This window comes from Nilaparvata lugens, unplaced genomic scaffold (genome assembly GCF_014356525.2).
Source record: "Nilaparvata lugens isolate BPH unplaced genomic scaffold, ASM1435652v1 scaffold9074, whole genome shotgun sequence".
Taxonomy (NCBI): domain Eukaryota; kingdom Metazoa; phylum Arthropoda; class Insecta; order Hemiptera; family Delphacidae; genus Nilaparvata; species Nilaparvata lugens.
Genome location: NW_024094817.1, coordinates 122 through 6,523, shown reverse-complemented (window position 1 = coordinate 6,523; position 6,402 = coordinate 122). Strand labels below are relative to the sequence as shown.

General features: G+C 34.2%; 1 long non-coding RNA gene across 1 annotated transcript; it reads right to left on the bottom strand.

Moving 5' to 3' along the window:
- Positions 1–2,271: 2,271 nt before the first annotated feature.
- On the bottom strand, positions 2,272–4,344 carry LOC120349291. The gene is made up of 3 exons (XR_005570319.1): positions 4,280–4,344; positions 3,833–3,937; positions 2,272–2,316 (listed from the first exon to the last, which is right to left on the bottom strand). It is a non-coding gene; the product is annotated as an uncharacterized LOC120349291 (long non-coding RNA).
- Positions 4,345–6,402: the final 2,058 nt, after the last annotated feature.

Below are 6,402 nucleotides of genomic sequence, written 5' to 3'. Positions count from 1 at the left end.
AATCACTGGGAATCACAGTTTTTAGGTCCTGAAGATGTTTCCACTTAGACTCTGTCACAGGAAGTCTATGCTTAAATAACCGAGAAGGTTGCATGTCTTCCTTACTTTGGCTGGCCTCCTTGGTAAATCTTGAATTCTTCATCGAAGTTGAGCTTGTATTTAATCCTTACTTCTTTTGGTCATATTGCAGGCAATGAATGTCCACACCACAGGGTCATCTTATGTACGTCCTGGTATGATAGAATCGTAGTAGGATAATTTGCTAAAGTCTTTAAAAAAATCGTGTGTGAGGTTTTTGTGTTGTAGGAAAAGGCTTCTGCCTAGCCTTCTGAGTATATTTCACAAACTCATGAGGCACATACACTTCTTTGCCCTTAAGTTTTTCTCAATTTCTGCGTGAACAAAGTCACCCTCCATATGGGTATGCCCCTTTATTAAAAACTTTTGGGTCACTGCCTCAACGTCCACAGTCAAACAATATAATTCTTCTTCTATCTAGTTGCTTATCTCGTTCTTTTTCCTCTCTAGCCCTTTCTTTTTGTTTTTGGTGGTTATCAAATGTTTCCTTAGAAATGTTCCCAGCTTTGAAAGAAGAGCAAACATCGCATTGATCCTTCTTGGGACATATATAGATAGATTTTCCTTTCAAAGACATTCATAAATAATGTTATACTGCCCCAAGGTTTTTGATTAGCCATTACATATCTTTTAAACTCATTGTACATTGCTTTTTTAGAATCCCAAACTGGTTCAAGGTATAATTTTTTGGAAGACTTCCTACAATAGTGTGAAGGTACTTGTGGAAGACTATCAAACCATTCCTCTATAACCTCCTCCTTTTCACTTCTTCTTCCATGTCTTGAACCATTGTTTGAACTGTCAATACTAGTATTGGTAAGATCGAGGATTTCATCAGCTTCTTCAGTCAAAGTATCATCTTCTTTTTCAAGCCAATTGTGTGCCATCCATTCTTTTAAAGCTAGAGTGCTTAAAAAAACTTTTTACAAACTACCTTATTCTCACCTTTATGTCTTAAAAAGTATGAAAATGTACCTTTTCTCCTGCTCTTACTAGGGTCTGCTATAGTACTCCGTTTTGGGACTGTTCTAGTGATAATGAATTCACAAACGTTTTCTTTCATTCCATGACAAGCCCCAGAAAGATTAAAAATACTCTTCCTATCTTCTTCAGAATTTCACCACAATGCCTCTTCTTATTGGCATTGCAAACTTTGGAGTTGCACTTTGGGCCCAGTTTTCTTTCTTCTTTTCCCCCACTTTCTCAACAACCATTTTCTCACCAACTTTCTTCCTAGTGAATCCAATGTACTCCTTTCCCATCATACGAAGCCGTTTCTGTCGGTTCACTTCCCATTCTGAGGGCACAGCTTTTTTATTTCTTCTCCTTTTCTGTCTTCCTGGGTTTTCCTGAACTGGATCATGTTCTGCCTCAACTAAGCCATTAGGTCCCTTTCTATGGAGGTCTGGTTTTCTTGAATTAATACTTGATTTTCTTTGTCTATTTTGTTCTCTTCTCCATTATCCTCATTTACATCATGTGATGAATCACTGTCATAACTATTGTCAAGAATGAAGTCAGGATCATCGGGATCTTGTTCAATGTCTGTCTGTTCCACTGTTGTTTTTCCTGGATAAATGGCTATCAACTTGCTTTTCAACAAAAAAACAAAAGACTGTCATTTTCAATATTATATTCAAAGAGCTTTCGGTAGCATAATCCCTGCCCTACTATATCACTAATATTCAAGTCACCTTCTAACACTACATCAGAGCTCAATGAGATTAAACATGTATATCTGCTTTAGGAGATGATACAGCCAATTCTTGTGGTGGATGTCTTTTCTGTGTAATATTTCTCATGTGAAATGATGTTATCTTCCTGTGAAATGATGTCATCCTCTGTGAAACGACGTTATCCTCTGATTTCTTGGACCACTTTTCCGAATTATTCCTTCTTGTGAATGATGTCTTCTCTTGTGTAAGTATGTCCTCATGTGAAATGATGTCTTTCTCTTGTGTAAATATGTTCTCATTGAAATATGTTATCTTCCTGTGAAATGATGTCATCCTCCTGTGAAACGACGGTATCCTCTTGATTTCTTGGACCACTTTTCCGAATTATTCCTTCTTGTGAAATGATGTCTTTCTCTTGTGTAAGTATGTCCTCATGTGAAATGATGTCTTTCTCTTGTGTAAATAGTTCTCATGTGAAATGATGTTGCTCCTGTGAAATGATTCATCCTCCTGTGAATGACGGTATCCTCTTGATTTCTTGGACCACTTTTCCGAATTATTCCTTCTTGTGAAATGATGTCTTTCTCTTGTGTAAGTATGTCCTCATGTGAAATGATGTCTTTCTCTTGTGTAAATATGTTCTCATGTGAATGATGTCATCCTCCTGTTAAATGACGGTACCTCTTGATTCTTGACCACTTTTCCGAATTATTCCTTCTTGTGAAATGATGTCTTTCTCTTGTGTAAATATGTTCTCATGTGAAATGATGTTATCTTCCTGTGAAATGATGTCATCCTCCTGTGAAATGACGGTATCCTCTGATTTCTTGGACCACGTTTCCGAATTATTCCTGTAAAAAAGTGGATTGTCTTGAATGTAAATAGGAACTATGCTTTAGGCCATATTATTTTGATAACTCTCAAGCTGTGTGTCCATGATCAATTTTTCATCCAATTCCATTCAATAAAATAACCTTGAACCAAATACCCTGATTAAGTAAGGTACCCAAGAGAAGACATTCATAAATATAGAATTTTAATAGTCCATGTCTAATGTAGGGTACCTCAACTATAATCAGCTGTGAATTCAAGATTATTTTATTAATGGAATTTGATGAAAAATTTGATTGTGGACAGTTGGTCACACATCTAATTAAAATCGTGTTGTAACAAAAATTTGTTGAATTCATGTTGTAAAACACATTCCTGGAATTGACAACCTGTAAAGGACCAAAAACAATATTAGCTTAGAAAATATAAGCTTAAAATAAGCTTAGGGAAGAGATTGTCCTAGTTGGTAGAGGCGCTTCTAATCGGTGAGATTAGATAAGCGGCGGCGCCCTACCACTCTCGTTGTAACGGTGACCGCTAGGCAAACTCCTCTGAATTATAAAATTTATGAGTTCCAAAATCGCTTCCCGTGGTTTGGAACCCACCTAAAGCTGTAGGTCCATTCATCTCTCTCATCCATTACCCACGCACAAGCTAAGAGCTTATGTGGGCATCATCCTCAGAAAAAAATGAAAATAAATAAGACTTTGCTAGCCTATTGTTAATAACTTCCTTAACTTAAAAAACAATTGATACTTGATAATTATGCTATCAGTCTGTTGATATAACACCAACTATCACTTGAAAATTTCTCATTCACTTTCATTCATTTATAACCATCCCATAGGCATTTCATAGGTTTTTTTTTTTGTACAAGGGTTTTGTCAGAAGAAAACTTGAGAGCATTCTGTAGTAACCAGCAAAACAGATAATTATTATTGCAGTCGCATGCTATTCAGATCCAATAAGGCTATAAAGCCTGTGTCACCAAGCTACTTAGCAGCTGCTACTCCATCAGCTGCCCTGAATAGCAAATAATGTGACATAGACTGTAGCTCTAGTGGTAGCTGCTAGAAGCTGCCTATGTCACTCTTGTTGCTTAGTAGCAGCTACTCGCTACCAACTACTAAAGTAGCTGGGTATGACACAGGCTTAAGCTACCAATCAACTGGCATACAAAATTGGCTTGCAAATCATTCATTTATGATGGCCTATTCAATCTAGACTATATTATAAATATTACTTACGAATTGTATCTTCAGCTTCCAATCTATTCATTAACTCATCAATAATATCATCCTCATCACTTTCCATTGACATTTTTACTTTGGTTTGGACCACGTATGTCACTCCTGAAACAACAGATTTTAAACTACAATAACACGTATCTTGAAACTAGATTTTGAAAGAAGATTGACAAATTTCCTTCTTAAACTTTAACCTCATAGTAGGTGTTATGAAAAACTAGAACTTTGTTTACCAATATTAACCCTTTATTCACGCAATATAGTCAGTATTCTTGAAAAACTCAAACCATCTGATCTGTGTTGTTAAACCACTGATTTACAACCTATTATAATACAAGCTACGTGGTATCACTTAATAATTCACTTGTTTTAAATTTCAATACAAGTATCTCAACAATGATGTTTTCATGAATTCTTCCATAACGATTAGAATTTTCTACTTACCACCTCAGTTGTTTAAATGAAGAAGCAAGAAAAGCGAATTACAAAAACATGTCTCTTTCCATTTCAACAATTAAAACAAACAAAATCTGATGTACAAATGAAGGAGAAACTGATGTACACACTGTTTACCTTGCTTTGCCATCCAAGATACGTGGTGGGGGTTTATATTCTACAGATGGAAATTAATTGGAAGTTGCATTTGTTCAATGCTAATTAATGAATAATATTATTAAACAAAATCTCTATTAAATGCTGTAAATCACCCCGAAGACTTCTGCTTCTGCAATATTGTATATTTAATAATTAATGAATATCGAATTTCCATCTAGCTGTTTATCCTGTTGACAATATTTTCAATAGCAGAAGTCTTTGGGTGATTTATAGCACTTAATTAGGATTTTCGTTCAATAATAATATTCGAATTATATTCATTTGAATAAAAGAATCACTTGTTTCAGCATAATATTTGATTATTAGATTTATAGAGAAGACCAATGCCACGATGTAATAATTTTCATATTTCATATTGTCTTTGTCAATTGTTACAGATTTGGATTATTGGACTCTCTCATTCATCCTCATGGTATTACTATTACTTCTCCTCAATCTTCAAAAAAAGTAGAATCATCTAAAAGTTCTTCCACCAGCAGGGAGTCAGGGAGCAGGGATCCTTCTCAAGAGTCTTCTCAAGGTGAAGTTGAAAATATTCTACAATTTAATTTGACACTTAGCAGATCTGATTGGGATTCCATAAGACCTGAGCAAGTAAATTATAAGGACAGTCATAGAAAAAAAGGACAGAGGAGCTATGCACAACTGAAAAGGAAAACATGGACACACGTTATTAATGAAATTTATGGAAAAACACGACTACCTTGTTGGATTTTATACAAAAGGGGCGCATAATCACATCTGACATGTTACATGCTATTAATATATATGGTACCTGTAATTTCTGCAAATCACAACTACATTGCTGCATGCCAAATTTGCCTGGAGATGGGGACCCAGTAAAGTTCATTTGCACCTACAATGTGATTTTTCAGTAAACATCCATCAAAGTTAAAAAGAGATTTATCTGGAAGCATGCTGAAAGAGACACTGAGAAAGTGATAGATGAAAACATGGCTTCCACTACGTTTACTAAACTCCAGGCAGATAGGTTGATGAATTTTGGAGACGTAGAGCCCGCCCACTTGCCAACTGCAAGTCAGATCCGGCATGAAAGTCAAAACATTTGAAAGCAGCTCATGTTGATGACAACCCAGTAGTTTCTTTGGGAAGAGCTATGCACGAATACGGTATAAGGGTATAATACAAGACGTAGCATATGATAAATTTGCAGTAAGATATCACAGCTCTACACAATTAATGTCTACAGAGAATTCTGTGAAAACCATCCCATATCAGTATCAATTGATGCTACTTTTAAACAAGCTCATACTTTACTTAGGCTTCAATATTTTTTCATCATCACAAAGTTGTATAATATAGTTTTTTTTTTTATATCTTCAATGAAAATTTATAAATATAATTAAATAATTTGCTATTCCTTATTCTATTGATTGGTTTGGTTCTATTTCAGTCACATGAATAATTTATAAGATGCTTTTCGTTTCAATAGCTGTGATATATTAACTATTTTTGTCATTAGTATGAAACAACTTTTGCTCCATATAGAAATATTATGAAGAGTAGTAGTCAAAAATAATTTATAAATAACACTTTTTATTTTTTTGATAATTTGAATAAGAATAAACAATAGGTATGATGAATAGAAATGATATAGGCCTATTATCTCAACATTCAAGATATCCTATTTCTTTGTTTTAAACTGTACATATTTTTTTTTGTAAAATGCAATTGAGTATAAGAAATTGTGAACAGATAAAAAAAGAATTATTACTTTATTTTTTACATTGCTCCTCAATATTGAGATCATATATATTTAGTATTTTGAAATGATAAGTATATTTTAAAACTTTTGTAAATCATTTTAAACAGTAATAAAGGAAATTTGAAGTGGGAAATGTTGCCTTTTGCTTTTCAATTATTGTACAAATACTGGTTACAATTGTTAAAAACTAACTAAAAAATCTGGTGTGGCGTTCACACAACTTTCCTTG